Here is a 17,492-nt window from a genome sequence, read left to right as displayed (position 1 = left end):
TATTTTGCCTCAGCATGAATTTATCCTTCCTTCTTTGACTTAGTTAAGGTCTCTGTATTCTTCTCTGTATTTGAAAGTGCCTTCTGTATTCTACCATCAGGGTAATTACTTTAGGATGAAGATCACATGGAGTGCCAATGGCTGACACTTGATGGAGTCTCCAGTGTAAGTGGCATGCCCTCTAGTGTTATGTTGTGGCTGTCCACTCTCTTCTGGGCCAGTCCTCTGCAGAGGCTCTCATGGCCTGCCGTTCGGAGTGTTTGGTGTCTGGACCGAATATGGTGAGGTTTAGCTTGGTGGGCTCTGGTGTGCCTATGAAAGAAAACGTTCAACCAACTCAATCTTACTAGGGCCTGCTGAATGCTGTGGTCAGGAGAGAGGATGTGTGCAGGGCATTCTTCTCATCCCCAATGCAGGGTCTGTTCTCCTGGTACTAAGCAACTTGGCTTGAGGAAGGCAGTCCGAACAGTTTTCCCGGGTTGGGACTATGTGATTGCAGGTAAGGCAGTTAATGTCCGCACTGACCTATCTGTGGTCACTAGCTCAGCATTTATGCTGAGAGTGGTAGAGCCCCAAGATTCCTTTCCCCCATCGAGACATCTCCAAGAACAGTGCCTATCACGGATGCACAGCAAGAAACAATAATCATACCACTGTGTCAATAAGTATTTTTTCTGATCATGTTTTCCAGGCTGTCTGCACCCGGTTGCTTGCTGCTCTGCTTTGCAGGAGAAACACAGTGTTCTCTGGAGTCTATGTCTGTCAATCATGCTGATCTGAGATTCCCGGGCCTCAAGACCCTTTGGTTGCAAGTACTCATGCTATTCAGACCGTCTCCATTTCTACGCCAACAGCTATGGGTCAGCATTCACCTTGTGTGTTCCCAGTGTGCTCCTCTCTCCTGGGACTTTGTCTTTGGCCATGGCTCCCAGCCCTCTGAAGCACCAACCATCTACTTCTCCCCGAAGACATGTCTACACCTTTCTCCCATGGTCTCTGCGACTTCTTCTCTATTTCTCTGTGGAGTTTGATTTCTTTTCTTTTCTTTTTTTTAAAGATTTTATTTATTAATTTTGACAGAGAGAGATCACAAGTAGGCAGAGAGGCAGGCAGAGAGAGTGAGAGGGAAGCAGGCTCCCTTCAGTGCAGAGAGCCCGACGTGGGACTCGATCCCAGGACCCTGAGATCATGACCTGAGCTGAAGGCAGCGGCTTAAACCACTGAGCCACCCAGGAGCCCTGGAGTTTGATTTCAAGGCTTCAGGTTCATTGACACCGTGGTTCCGTTGATGTGGTCATCTTCCTGTTTTGCTGATGGCTGAAGACAAGCCTGGAGCAATTCTGCAATCTCCCTGTCTGGCCAATGCACCACAGACTCTTACCCAGCCATAAGCCAGTAGGAATCTTGAAACTGGCCACCTGTGTCCGAAAGGGGGCGAGCATTGTCCTACGGAACATCTGTCAGTCACAGAAAGACAAATCACATAAGATTTCACTCACTCGTGGAAGTAAAGGAACATGTATAAAAGCGAAAAAAAAAAAAAAGACAAACATTAAGACTCAAACTGGGCACACAAAATTTGGTGTTCGTTCCATGGCAGATTAGGGAGAGTCTGTCTTTCTAAAAGAGGAATAAATGGGACATTCATTGCAGGAAATGTGGCCAAACGAGATGGAGCATGAGTTTCAATATGTTTGAACGTGAATTGTGATCCAAAGAAGAGCTTCTTCATATCTCTTAAAATATCACTCTAAGCATTTTGTGAACACACCCTCCCTCCCACCTCCCCCCCCCACACACATTTAAAAGTGTCTAACAGAATTTAGGGAGCAAGTGAGAAGTACTCATGGAAACAGACCTCAGAAAAATACCTTAAGAAAAAATAGTATCAAATTCAGAAACTGAAACTGGAAAAGATAGCTTCTTACCTATCAAGAATTAATTAAAGCATTCATGACTAAACAACCTAAACTAAAAGTCCCCTACACACAAGTATGCCCACAAATCCAAGACCTGAGAGAAAAGGATAAATTCCAAGACACATACCCACTACCAAGACTAGGTCATGAACTTACACATCTGACATCTCAGATAATGACGAAAGTGTTTTAAGCATTCCTTCAAACACCTCCCAACGCCCAAAAAGCCCAGTCAAACAAATTTGCTGGTCAACACTCCGAAACATTTAATGAAGGCAATGTCAGTTCTTCTCGTCTATTCCCAAAATGTAGGAAGAGGGAAGAAGGTAATTTGAAATGTCCAAAGACCCAATTCAGACAAAGACCACATAGAAAACCAATTGCATACCATTTTAAAACTATACATCATTTCTTTCCTCTTTCTTTTCATCTACATGTGAAACGACCTGTTTTTCTTTCTTTTCAGTATATTATGGAGGACCAAAAATCGATGTTTAACTACTCCCGAGGCCATATTTAAAGTCCTTCTGTTGTCTACATGGTGACAACATGTCTCTCTCTGTGCCATTTGCTCCTTGTACCCAGACTTCTTCTCCAGATAGTTTTCCCATAGGTTTAATGAATGATGAATATTAGGCTCCCATGTCCACCAAAAAATCAACTGATTTCCTCTCCACTTCAATTTTTACCTGAGGTTCAGGTAGAGTCTTCGAACCATGGCCCTTTCAGTCTCTGGTGGTGAGCATTGCTGTCTTCCTTTTGGGGCACACCCTGGCCCAATTCCTTTTCATTTACAGTAAGCACACTGATCTGAATCTAAGTCTTCCTGCCTGCCTTCTCTGTGCTTAGGCTTTTCCTTCCATTTACTATCCCCAACCTGTTTCCTCCCCGCATCATGTAATGCCAAAACCTTAACCAGTTTTTTTTTGTCTGTTTTTCATCCTCTTGTGCATCCCTCTTGTTAAACACCTTTTCTGCAATTCCCACTAACTCAGTCAGATTCTTCCCTTCAAACCCAGAGATTTTCTGAAGTTTTCTCCTTATATATGGGGGTGACTGACTAACAAATGCAAGATTCATTGCTCTCTGATTTTCAGGTGCCTCAGGGTCGATTGGGCTATACATTTTATAGGCTTCAATTTGCCTTTCTAGGAAAGCTCCTGGAGACTCATCCTTACCTTGAGTCACCATACAGTTTTAGATAAATTTATGGGTCTCCTTGCAGCTGCACAGAGGCCTCCCAGTAAAGCCTGGCAGTAGAAAAGTAAGCTCTCCTTACCTTCATTGCAATTTGGATCCCAGTCAGGGGGTTCCCTTGAGCAGTAAACTTCCATTCGGCGAGGATTGAGGTCCCTGCCAAGTCTCTCGCTTATCCCCTTATGGGTTTCTCCATGATGCGATCCCTCTCTTCCGTGTTAAAGAGAGCCATAAGGAGCTGTTGAAAATCCATCCAGGTAGGTTGGTGGGTAAGAAAAACAGTCTCCAAGAAACTAATTAAATCCTGAATGTAGAAAGAAAAAGATTTGTGTTGGATCTTCCAGTTATAGATGTTGGAAGATGAGAAAGGGATATAGCTTATGTGGGGGCGCCCTATCCCATCCGGTAGAGCAATCTCATGGAGAGGCAGCATTGGTGCAGACAGTACTGGTGAAGTAAAGGGAGGATGAGGGGGATCAAGGAAAGGGGAAGTATCAGGGCGGTCTCTCTGCTTGGTGGTTCCATAGGTAGATCCCGACCACGTATGAGATAGACTGGTAAAGACATCCTGGGACCGAGAGTCAGATTTAGGCGACAGATAAAGTGGGGGGGGGGGAAATTCCACATCCTCCACATCCAAGAGAGGTAGGATGGTCTTCTTACCTGGCTCCCCCTTATCTGTCTGCTCTGGTTTTTGTGCTCTGACCTGCCTTAGAGGGAGAGAGATGGTTTCATTAGCAGGCGGAAGGTGGGACTTGAGCCATGATAGTGGCTCTTCTATCAAGTATCGCCAGGCTACAATGTATGGTATTTGGTTTCGATGTAGATCGAAGACCTCACTCAGTGTAGAGCAGATCTGAGCCAAGGCAAATATTCCTTCCAGCGGCCACCCTGTGGAGAAAGTGGGCCACTCTAATTGACAGAGTGTTTTTAGTATTACTGGGTAAACCTTGTTACCTGACTGAGTGGCTTTACCTTAGAAATCCTTGAAATGTTCGAGAACAAGACCTAGAGGTGTCACAGGTCCTTTACTCCCTGCTTGTCCCATTTCTCCAAATACAACAAACAACACAACAGACAATTAAAAAACAAGGCAGACACAACCACAGGCCCAGCGATCCTCATCCAGAGCCTGCTGCTGGTGCGGACTTCCTTGGTGCCCTATAAACACAGCAAACAAAAGATCACAGCAAAGACAAATGTAGACGCAATGACACTTACCCAGAACCAGAAACTGGTGGGGGCTTTCTTTACCCCCCAACTGTCTAGAGGGACTCGAACTCCCCTACCATCTAGGGGAAATCAAACCCCCCGTATGTCTAGGGGGATTCGAACCCCATACATCTAGGGGGACTTGAACCCCCCATATGCGTAGGGGGACCCAGACCCCTCATACACCTAGGGTGACTCTAGACCCCTGTCAATCTACCAGCAGAGGGATGGGGCATCTCTGCATCCACTCCAGCCCTGGGGAGCATGTTGGCGTCCAGCTTCTCCCCAGTGGGCTATACCATGTAAGTTCGCAACCAGACAGACAGACAAGATCTCAATAGAGGCTTTTCCGAGAAATTCCAATGCTGGCTAAGTTCTTGTCGTTTGATCTCAGATCGAGCCCCCAATGTTGGGGTCCATGATCAAAGGAATGTGACTGACACAAAGGGAAAATCAAGCAAAACTTTATTTTGTGCCATGCATCAGAAATCAAACTGACCAGTACGTGCCTGAGCCTTGCTGGGGGCCACTGACTCCTTGCCCTGGGGTCCCTTCTGGAGGCTGCCTGCCTCACCCTCACAATACCACAGGCCACTCCCTGGGACAAGGCCTCTCCTGACGAGGTCGCTCACGACGAGGCCGCTGCCAACGTGGCTGCTCCCCGGGATAAGGCCGCTCCTGACGAGGCTGCTCTCTGACCATCTAGTGACAGCATCGCTGCTCGGGCGGTGAAGCCTCTCCAGATAAGGGCGCTCCCTGGTACGAGGCCGCTTCTGACGAGGCTGCTCCCTGACCATCTAGTGACAGCGCTGCTTCTTGGGCGGCAAGGCCACTCGTGGCGGCACCACTGCTCGGGGCGGCGATACCGCTGCAAATGAGGCACTCGCCGGGATGAGGCTCCCAGCAATTTCGCTCCCGACAGGGCCACTCCCAGCGGCACCACTGCTCATGGTGGCGAGGCTCCCAGCAATGCAGCTCCCGACGCTCCTGATGACAAAAAGGGCGCTGTCACTCTCCACAACCACAACACTACCACTCCTACCAAAACCCTAATGGATCACAATGGCTCCCCTAATGGCTACTCTAATGGCTCCTGCTTTCGGCTACTCTAACTCATCCTGCTGCCCACCCCCTGTAGCCTCACAGACCAGCCTTTAAATATGTGGTTGAGCCTGGCCCACACAGGTGGCCAATGGGATTGCAACTCACCTCAGTAAATATATGCATGCCACTCTGATGGCCGTCTCCATCTAGATGGCCTGGCCCGCCCTGACAGATGGGGCCTATGGAGCCACAGCACAGGACTCTGCCTGCCCACCCGAAGGAAACTATTCCCGTCACATTGGCACAAACCCTCCAGATTGGGAGACACCTGAAATGCCCCTGAACCCACCCCAAATTCGTTGGCCGCCTTGGAAAAAAGGCACATTCAGAAACATGCCAGACACCTACCTCCAGGCAGACACCCAGGTCAATGGCCCTGAGTCAGAGGATGGAACTTGACATACCACTAGGACCTCAAAGGAACCCTAGCTTAGGTTTGCAGTCATCTGCCTCCAGAGGTAAACTCTGGAATACCTACATATTGTCCAACACTTGATTCCTGAGCCACAGAACAGAACAACGTCTCTCCACAGAAGGCAATCTGGCTCTTGAGATTTCCATCAAACACTCAGGGGAGGGGAAAGTGCATGGCGCCAGAGCCACCGCCACATTCTAAGAACTCCATGGACACAAGCCAGCATTGTGACCCATCAGAATGAGGCTCCCTGTTCACCACAGCCCCCTGAGCACATTGCTCCAGAGCCAGCAGATCTAAACGGCCTTGTTCCTGGGCTGGAAGGGGAAGCTCAGCTGGGCTTTCCAGGCATCCATGTGTTGATATCTGCTACGACGTTTTTCCAAATGGGGGACCATGGTGCCATCAAAATGGACTCCTGCTGTCCTGCAGACGGAAAACTTGCTGTTTGGAGCAGCTCATAAGCCTCAGTCTGGGAAAACTTCCATGGCCTCATGATTCCTTCCCTCCATTCGTCCGCTTTCATGGACACAATCTCTAGCGTGAACAACGATCTGACAAGTGCCCTGACTCAGGTGATGAAGGTCTCGAGTCAGACGCCGCACATTTGAAATGCCATGTGCTCAGCACTGAACTGAACCAGCGCTTGTGCATTCAGAATTCTGCCCTCACTCTCTTGCCCCACAAGCCCTCTGGATTGTTCATTCGGGAGCCCCACAACAATCTTTTGTCTGCCCTCCGGAAAGAAGTATGGCCCTAATGCTCTGCCCAGAATCCACACGTGTGAATCAATCTGCACGGACCTTGACGGCACCCCAATATTTAGGCCACCCTGTGCACTACTGCTCTGTCTGACACAGCCTGAGCCCTGACCTCCCATCAGTCTCCCAGGTAGAGGCAAACATATCCTGCAGGTGGCTCGTGCCAAGGCCTGAGACTGTCATCTCTACCCAACCTGGGTCAGGTGTCTTTACCCAGACCATAGCTCAAATCCCGGCCAATGGGGGAACCTCAAGCATCAAAGAGCACTCTGTCTTCCCCACAAAGGGAAAAGCTTGCTGTGCGGATGTGAGTCTAACCCTCAGAGTGGGAGCCAGCTGCATTGCCCATGAGACCACACCCAATCAGGAGGGCTGCCCTGCCCATACACAGGCATTGTGACCCTCAGCCTGAGCACACTTTCAAAACAGCCCCCTCACTAGCTGGAACAGGAGCCTGCATAGCAGGCCTGACACTACCCAAGGCCCAAATCCTCACCCTCGTTAGGGTTCTCCAGGGGCCTGGACCCAGATACTGTCTCCGGAATCCATGCTATGGCAGGACCCCTGAGAGGGAAAACTGTTCCCTTCCCCATGAAATACACCAAACCTGTGGGAGCCCGGCAGGATCTATACAGAGCTAGAATTTCCCAAGGCCCCATGAGGCTACCTCTCCATTCTGTGGACAACCGAGACACAGAACCCAGACAGAAAGGCCTGTGCTAACTGCCTCCCTGTCGAACTAAATTCAGATCCCACGGCACTGCCATCACGGTCCACAGATCAGGCCTCCCAGCACATTGCCCAGAACACTATACCGAGTGTTTGTTTGGAAATTTTGTCCCAAAAGCCCTGGAAGAAAGGCTCTCCAGCATGGGGCCTCTGGAGCCACAGTGCAAGACTCTACCTGCACACCCGAAGGAAACTATGCCTGTCACATTTGCACAAACCCTCCAGATTGGGAGACACCTGCAATGGCCCTGAGTCTACCCCAAATTCATCGGCCACCTTGGAAAAAGGTGCATTCTGAAACATTCCAAACACCTACCTTCAGGCAGACACCCAGGTCAATGACCCTGAGACAGAAGATGGAACCTGACATACCCATAGTACCTCAATGGAACCCAAGCTTAGGTTTGCAGCCATCTCCCTCCAGAGACAAACTCTGGAATACCTACATATGGTCCAACACTTGATCACTGAGCCACAAAAAAGAACAACTCCTGTCCCCAGAAGGCAACATGGCTCTTGGGAGCAGCGTCTAACCCTCAGGGTAGGAGAATCCTGCATGGCGCCTATGCCCCCGCCACATTCAAAGGTCTCCCTGGACACAAGCCAGCACTGTGACCCATCAGAAGGACACTCCCTGTCACCTCAGTGCCCCTGGGCATTTTGCCCCAGACCCACCAGATCAAAATGGCCTTGCTCCTGGGCTGGAAGGGTAAGGTAACTGGGCTTTCCAGGCATCCATGCGGTGACTTCTTATATGACGTCTTTTCACCCGAGGAACCCGGGTGTCATCCAAGCTGACTCCCCGGTCCCGCAGAAGGAAAGCTTGCTGTTCAGAGCAGCTCACATGCCCCAGCCTGGGAAGACCTCCATGGCATCATAAGGCCACACCTACATTCATTGGCCATAATGGACACAAACTCCAGAGTGAGCAACCATCTGACACATGCCCTGACTCAGGTGCTGGAGCCTCAATTCATATGCTGCACATTGGTAATGCCATGTGCTCGGCAGTGAACGGAAATGACACTTGTGCTTTCAGAATTCCGTCCATACCCTCCTGGCCCACCAGCTCTCCAGATTGTTCATTCCAGAGCCACAACGCAGTCTTCTGTCTGCCCTCCAGAAGGAAGAGGGTCCCTAGGGGTCTGCCCTGAATCCCCATGTGAGGGTCAACCTGCACGGACCTCAACAGTACCCCAATGTCCTAGGCCACCCTGTGCACTAATGCTCTGTCTGACACAGCCCGAGCCCTGACCTCAATCAACCCTCCAGGTAGCGGGCCCCATATCCTGCAGGTGGGACCTGCCATGGCCAGAGACTGTCATCTCTCCCCAACCTTGGTATTCAGGCATGTGTTCCCAGACCATAGCTCAAATCCCAGCTAAGGGGGAACCTCAAGCATCAAAGAGCACTCCTCTTTCCATGACAGGAAAAACTTGCTGTGGGAATGGGGGTCTAACCCTCAGAGTGGGAGCCAGCTGCATGGACCATGAGACCACGCCCACCCAGGAGGGCTGCCCTGGCCACAAACAGGCATTGTGAGCCTTAGCCTGAGCCCGTTTTCAAAACAGCCCCCTTGCTAGCTGGACCAACAGCCCCCATATCGGGCGCGACATGCCCCTAGGCCCAAATCCTCACCCTCGTTTGGGTTCTCCAGGCTCCAGGACACAGAATCCAACTCTTGAATCCCTGATATGTCGGAACCCTGAGACAGAAAACAGCACTATTCCCTTCCCCACCAAAGACACCAAACCCCTTGGGAGCCGGGCAGAAAGAATCCTCACAGAGGCAGAATCTCCCATGGCCCCATGAGGCTACCCTACATTCTGTGGCCAGCAGAGACACACAACCCAGATAGAAAAGTATTCACTCCCGCCTCCCCATTCCCCTCATTTCAGATCCCGCAGCACTGCCCTCACAGTCCACAGACCGGGCTTACAATCACTTCACCCCTAATCTTATCACGAGTTTTTTTTTTTTTTTTTTTTTGTCCCCAAAGCACTGGCTGACAGGCCCTCCAGGATGGGGCACCTGGAGTGACAGCGCAGGACTCTGCCTGCCCACCCAAAGGCAACTCTGCCCGTCACATATGCACAAACCCTCCAGATTCGGAGACACCAGCAATTCCCCTGAGCCCACACCAAATTCGTTTGCTGCCTTGGAAAAAATGTGCTTCTGGACAGAGTCCAGACACCTACCTCCAGGCAGAAACCCAGGTCAATGGCCCTGAGTCAGAAGATAGAAACTGACATACCCCTAGGATCTCAACGGAACAATAGGTTAGGTATTCAGGCATCGGTCTGCAGAGGCAAAATCTAGAATACCTACATATGGTCCAACACAATCCCTGACCCACAAAACAGAACACACCCTGTCCCCAGAAGGCAACCTGGCTCCTGGGAGCTGTGTCCAAATCTCAGATGTGAGAATCCTGCATGGCGCCTGAGACCTAGCCACATTCTGAGGTTCCCATGGACACAAGCCAACATTGTGACCCATCAGAATGAGGCTCCTTGTCACCTCAGCCCCTTGGGCACTTTGCCCCAGAGTCACCAGATCCAAACGGCCTTGTTCCTGGGCTGGAAGGCGAGGCGGAAATGGGCTTTCAAGGCATCCACGCGGTGACTTCTGCTAAGACTTCTTTCCATATTTGTTACCCTGGTTCCATCCAAATGGACTCTCCCTGTCCCGCAGTAGGAAAGCTTGCTGTTCAGAGCTGCTCACAAGTCCCACGCTGGGAAGACCTCCATGACCTCAAGGGGCGCCCCGTCCACTCGTTGGCCATCATGGACACAAACTCCACTGTGAGCGATCATCTGACATGTGACCTGACTCAGGTACTAGAGATCTAAAGTCAGATGCTGCGCATTGGAAATGAAAGGTGCTCCGCACTGAATGGAACCGGCGCTTGTGCATTCAGAATTCCATCCTCAGCCTCCTGGTCCTGAAGCCTTCCAGATTGTTCATTCAGGAGCCCCAACGCAGTTTTTTGCCTGCTCTCCAGAAAGGAGAATAACCGTAGGCGTCTGCCGTGAATCTCCATGTGAGAATCAACCTGCACGGAACTCGATGGCACCCCAATGTCCCAGACCACCCTGTGCACTAATGCACTGTCTGAAACAGACTGAGCCCCGACCTCCCAACAGCCCCCAGGGACACATATGCTGCATGTGGGACATGCCAAGGTCAGAGACTGTCATTACCCAACCTGGGTATTCAGGCTTCTGTGTTCAGATCATAGCTCAAATCCCGAACTATGGGGGAACCTCAAGCATCAATGAGAACTCCTCCTTCCCCAAAAAGGGAAAAGCTTGCTGTGGGGATGGGGGTCTAACCCTCAGGGTTGGAGCCAGCTGCATGACCCAAGAGACCACGCCCACCTAGGATGACTGCCCTGGCCAGAAACAGGCAATGTGACTGTTAGCCAGAGCCCGCTTTCAAATCTGACCCTCACTAGCTGGAGCAGGAGCCCACATATCAGGCCTGACATGACCCTAGGCCCAAATCCTCACCCTCGTTCAGGTTCTCCAGGCGCCCTGATCCAGAAGCTGACTCTGGAATCCATGCTATGGTGGGACCCCTGAGATGGAAAACCGCAGTCTTCCCTTCCCCTGAAAGACACAGCAAACTTCAGAGCCGGGCAGAATCCTCACAGAGGCAGAATCTCTCATGGCCACAGGAGGCCAACCATCCATTCCTTGGCCAACCCAGACACACAACACAGACAGAAAAGCCTGAGCTCCCACCTCCCCATCGCCCTAATTTCTGATACTGAGGCACTGCCCTCACGGTCTGCAGAACAGGCCTGCCATTACCTCGCCCCTCACTCTAACCTGAGTTTATATTTGCAGAATTTTGTCCCCAAGGCCCTGGCCAACAGGCTCTCCAGGAAGGGGCCTCTGGAGCCTCTGCGCAGGATTATGCCTGTCCTCTGCCCGTCACATTTGCACAAACCCTCCAGATTGGATGACACCTGCAAGGTCCCTGAGCCCACCCAATATCGTTGGCCACACTGGACAGAAATGCACAGTCTGACATATGCCAGACACCAACCTCCAGGCAGAAACCCAGGTCAATGGCCCTGAGTCAGAAGAAGGAAAATGACATAAACCTAGGACCACAACAGAACCCTAGTTTATGTTTGTAGGCATCTGTCTCCAGAGGCAAACTCTGGAATACATACATATGGCCCAACACTTGATCCCTGAGCCACAACACAGAACAACTCCTTCCCCAGAAGGCAACCTGGCTCTTGGGAGCTGCGTCCACCTCTCAGGGGAGGATATTCCTGCATGGCGCCTGAGCCCCTGCCACATTCTAAACTCTTCCTAGACACAAGCTAGCATTTTGAACCATAAGCATGCAGCTCCCTGTCAACTCAGTTCCCTCGCTAATTGCCCTAAAGTCACCAGATCCAAAATGCCTTGTTCCTGGGTTAAAATGATTACCTGAGCTGGGATTTACAGACTCTTTTTGGTGAGCTCTGCTACCATATCTTTCCATATGGGGGACTCTGCAGCCACCAAAACGGAGCCTCCCTGTACTGCAGAAGGAAAGCTTGCTGTTCTGAGCAACTCACAAGCCCCATCCTGGGAAACCTCCGTGGCCTCATGAGGCCACCCCTCCATTAATCAGGCATCATGGACACAAACTCCAGCGTGAGCGACCACCATCCAACACTTGCCCTGACTCAGGTGCTGAACTGCCATGTAATTGGCACTGTACTGAGCCAGCACTTGTGCGTTCAGACTTCCTTCCTCACCCCCCGGCCCGATAGACCTCCAGATGGGAATTCTGGAGCCACAACCCAGCCTTCTTTCTGCCCTCCAGAAAGAAGAAGGGTCCTATGAGCTGCCGAGAATCCCCATGTGAGGTTCAACCAGCAGGGCCCAGAACGGAACTCTAATATCCACACCGCACTGTGCACTCATGCTCTGTCTGACACAGCCTGAGCCCTGACCTTCAGTCAGTCCCCAGGTAGCGGGAACCATCTCCTGCAGGTGGGACTGGCCAGGACCCGAGGCTGTGATCTCTACTCAACCTGGGTGTTCAGGCATCTGTGCATAGACCATAACTGAAATCCCACCTATGGGGGAATTTCAAGAAGAAAAGAAAACCCCTCCATCCCCACGGATGGAAAACCTTGCTGTGGGGATGGGGATCCAAACCATGCCCACATAGGAGTCCCGCCCTGGGCACAAACAGGAATTTTGAGGATCAGCCTGAGCCTGCTTTCAAACAAGCCCCCTCACTAGCTGGACCAGGAGCCCGCATATCGGGCCTGCCATGCCACTAAGACCAATGCTCACCCTAGGTCGGGTTCTCCAGGCGCTTGGACCCCGAAGCTGACTCTGGAATCCCTGCTATGGAGGGACTCCTGAGATGGAAAACATCTCTCTTCCCTTCATCCAGAAAGACACCGAAAACTTGGGAGCCGTGCAAAATCCCCCCAGAGGCAGAATCTCCCATGGGCCCATGAGGCCACCCTTCCATTCCGTGCCCAAGCGAGACACACATCCCATAAAGAAAAGTCTGCGCTCCCGCCTCCCCATCGCCCTAATTTCAGATCCCGAGGCTCTGCCCTCACGGTCTGTAGATTGGGTCTGACATCACCTTGCCCCTCACCCTAACCCCAGTTTGTGTTTGCAGACTTTTGTCCCTAAAGCCCTGGCCGGCATGCTCTCCAGGATGGGACCTCTGGAGCTACAGCACAGGATTCTGCCTGCCCTCCCAAAGGAAACTCTGCCCGTCATATTGCAAAAGACCTCCAGATTGGAAGACACCTGCAAGGCCCCTGATCCCACCCAATTTTGTTGGCCGCTCTGGACAGAAATGCACAGTCTGACAAATGCCAAACACCTACCGCCAGACAGACACCCACCTCAATGGCCCTGAGTCAGAAGATGGAAAATGACATGTGCCTAGGACCGCAACGGAACCCTTGCTGAGGTTTGCAGGCATCTGTCCCCAGAGGAAATTTTGGAGTGTAAGGGTCCATGATCAGTGTTATGAGACTACACAAAGTTAAAATCAAGAAAAGCTTTATTCCAGTCCAAGCATCGAAAATCAAACCAAAAGTTCAGGGCCATTTCTTACGTCTAGCGACAACGACGAGGACATGGCTCCCGATGACAAAGAAGCGTGGATGACGAGGATGACAACCCTGACGACACAGACTCTGCTCCCCAGGACGCCACTCTGACAAGGCCGCTCCCCAGATGAGGTCGCTGTGGAGGAGGCTACAGGCTGGACGACATCCGCACCCTATGATAAAGAGGCCACTCCGGACCAGGCCACTCTCCGATGAGGCCACATGCCGACGATGCGGCTACCCGGAATGACGCTGCTCTGGCGAGGCTGCATCTCGGTGTGTGAGGCCAGTCTTGGTGGGGCCACGGTGAGGCGGGTCACGTGCTGCACTGCTGCTCTGGGAGGCGAGGCGGCTCGTGGTGGTGCTGCTGCTAGGTGCGGGGCCATTCCCAGCAATGCTGCTCCCGATGCACTGGATAATCCTGAAGCTCTGACGCTCCAGACGACCCCAACACTATCACTCCTACAACTATCCTAACGACTCCAAACAACTACTCTAATGGCTACTCTAACTCCTCCTACTACTCTAATGGCTATTCTAACTCCTCCTACTTCTCTCATGGCTATTCTAACTCCTCCTAATTCTCTAAGGGCTATTCTAACTCCTCCTACATCTTAAGTGGCTATTCTAACTCCTCCTACTTCTCTAAGGCTATTCTAACTCCTCCTACTTCACCCCCCAGCCTCACAGACTAAACTTTATAGAGGTGGTTGAGCTAGGCCCACAAACAGGTGGCCAAAGAGATTTCAACTCACCACAGTTAATATATGCACGCCCCACTGATTGGATAAGACAATCTGGCCAAACCCGCCCCATATGCGGGGTTTCCAAGTAAGTTCCTCTGGCTAACCAGGCCCCTACATTAGTACATACATAGGTTCCAATGCTAGGTCCCTGCTCAAAAAAAAAGAAAAAAAAAAAAAACCAAAACCAAAAACAAAAAACAAACAAACAAACAAAAAACAGAACAACTTCTGTCCCCAGGCACTTTCCTAAGAACCACCAGATCAAAAGCGTCGCTGGGATTTCCAGGCATCTATGTGGGGAGCTTTGCTACCAAGTCTTTCCATATGGGGGAGCCAGAAGCCATCAGAACGGACTCCTCCTATCTCGAGAAGGAAAGTTTGCTGTTTGGAGCAGCTCACAAGCTCCAGCCTGGGAAATCTTGCATGGCCTCCTGAGGCTACTCTTCCATTCTTCAGTCATGATGGACCAAAACTCTAGCATGAGTTACCATCTTACACTTGGCCAGACTCAGAAGTTGCAGATCTCGAGACAGATGTTGAACACTGGAACTGCCATGCACTTGGCATTGAACTGAACCGGCGTTTGTGTAATCTGCCTTCCATCCTCTCCCTTCTGGGCCACAAGCACTCCACGTTGGTAATTCTGGAGCCATAATGCAGGCTCCTGCCTGCCATTGAGATAGAAGGAACCTATGGGTTTGCACAGAATCCCCACATGAGGTCAACCTGCACGGCCCTTGACAGCACACTAATATGCTAGGCCTCCCTGAGCACTAATGCTCTGTCTGACACAGCCTGAGCCCCTAATTCCTATCAGCCCCTAGGTAGAGTGTTCTATATCCTGCAGGTGGGACCAGATATGGCCCGAGGCTTTCATATCTACCCAACCTGGGTAGTCAGGCATCTGTGCCCAGACCTTAGCTCAAATCCCAGCCAATGAGGGAAACTCAAGCACAAAAGAGCACTACACCATCCCTAAGGCAGGAAAAGCTTGTGTGGGGATGGGGATCAAACCCTGAGTGGGAGCCAGCTGCATGGCCCTTTAGACCAGGCCCACACAGGATGGCTGCCCTGGGCAAAAACAGGCATTGTGACACACAGACTGACCCCATATTAAAACAAGCCCCCTCACTAGCTGGATTAGGAGACCACATATCGGGCCTTCCCTGCCCATTGACCAAATCCTCACTCTCAGTAGGGTGCTCCAGGCGTTTGGACTCAGAAGCCAACTCTGGTATCCCGGCTATGGCCCGATCCCTGAGACGGAAAACATCACTCTACCCTTCCCCCCAAAAGACACCAAACCCTTCTGAGATGGTCAGAATCCCAAGTGAGGCAGATTTTCCCATGGCCCCATGAGGCCACCCATCCATTCTGTGTCCAAGGGAGACACACAACCCGGAGAAAAAAGGGTACATTCCCAACTCTCAGTCGCCCTAATTTCAGATCCTGAGGCACTGACCTCATGGTCTGCAGATCGGGCCTGCCATCACCTCGCCCTCACCCTAACCCGAGTTTCTGTTTGCAGATTTTTTTGCCCAAAGCCGTGGCCGACAGGCCCTCCAATATGGGGCCTCTGGAGCCACAGCACAGGACTCTGACTGCCGGCCCGACAGAAACTCTTCCCGACACAGTTGCACAAACCCTCCATATTGGGAGACACCTGCAAGGACCCTGAGCCCACTTCGTGGCCCCTGAGCCCAATTTCGTTGGATGCTCCGGACGAAAATGCACAGTCTGACACATGCCAGACACCTACATGTAGGCAGACACCCAGGTCAATGTCCCTGAGTCAGAAGATGGAATCTGACATGACCCTAGGACTTCAACGGAACCCTAGCTTAGGTTTGCAGGCATCTGTCCACAGAGGCAAGTTCTGGAATACAAACATATGGTACAGCACTTGGTCCCTGAGCCACAAAATAGAACACCTCCTGTCCCCAGAGGCAACCTGGTTCTTGGGAACTGGGTCCAGACCTCAGCGGAGTAGAATCCTGCATTGCACCTGAAGCCCCTCCACATTCTAAGGTCTCCCTGGACACAAGCCAGGTTTGTGACCCATCAGCAGGAAGTTCCCTGTCAACTCAGCGTCCTGTGCACTTCATCCCAGAGCCTCCAGAGCAAAACTGCCTTGTTCCTGGATTGCAAGTGTAAGCTGAGCTCAGCTTTCCATATATCCATGTGGTGAGCTCTGCCAACAAGTCTTTCCATTTGGGGGACATTGGAGCCATCAAAATGGACTCCCCCTGTCCCGCAGAAGGAAAGCTTGCTGTTCGGAGCTGTTCACAAGCCCCAGCCTGGGAAAACCTCCATGGCCTCTTGAGGCCACCCCTCCATTCGTCAGCCATCATGGACACAAACACCAGCATGAGCAACCATCTGACACTTGCCCTGACTTGGGCGCTGGAGATCTCCTTCAGATGCTGCATATTGGAACTGCCATGGGCTCGGAACTGAACTGAACTGGCCCTTGTGCGTTCAGATTTCTGTCATCAACCTTCTGGACCGCAAGGCCCCCAGACTGGGAATGCTGGAGCCACAACGCAGACTTCGACATTCCTCCAAGAAAGAAGAAGGGCCCTTTGGGTCTGCCCAGAATCCCCACGTGAGGATCGACCTGCATGGCCCTAGACGGCACCCCAATATCCTCGGTCACCCTGTGCACTAATGCTCTGTCTGCCACTGCCTGAGTCCCGACCTCTAGTCAGCCCCACAGGTAGCAGACCCCGTCTCCTGAAGGTGGGAGCGGCCATGGCTGTCATATCTACCCAACCTGGGTATTCAGGCATTTGTGCCCAAACCTTAGCTCAAATCCCAGTCTATGGGGGAACCTCAACCACAAAAGAGCACTCCTGCTTCCTTAAGGCAGGAAAAGCTTGCTGGGGGGGTGGGTGTCAAACCCCAGTGTGGGCGCCAGCTGCATGACCCATGAGACCACGCCCAAACATGAGGGCCACCATGGTCATAAAAAGGCATTGTGACCCTCATCTTGAGCCTGCTTTCCAGCAAGCCCCCTTGCTATCTTTCCCAGGATCCTGCCTAACGGACCTGACATGCCCCTAGGCCCAAATCCTCACCCTCAGTTGGGTTCTCCAGGTATCCGGACCCAGAAGCCGACTCTGGAATCCCTGTGATGGCGGGACACCTGAGACGGAAAACAGCTCTCTTATCTTTATCCAGAAAGACACCAAAACCTTTGCAGCCATGCAAAATCCCCACAGACGCAGAATCTTCCATGGACCCATGAGGCCACCCCTCCATTCCGAGGCCTACCGAGAGCATACCATGGCCTACCAAGACACACAACCCAGTCAGAAA

The sequence above is a fragment of the Meles meles genome, unplaced genomic scaffold (genome assembly GCF_922984935.1).
Source record: "Meles meles unplaced genomic scaffold, mMelMel3.1 paternal haplotype, whole genome shotgun sequence".
Lineage (NCBI taxonomy): Eukaryota > Metazoa > Chordata > Mammalia > Carnivora > Mustelidae > Meles > Meles meles.
Note: the sequence above shows the minus strand (reverse complement) of the source record.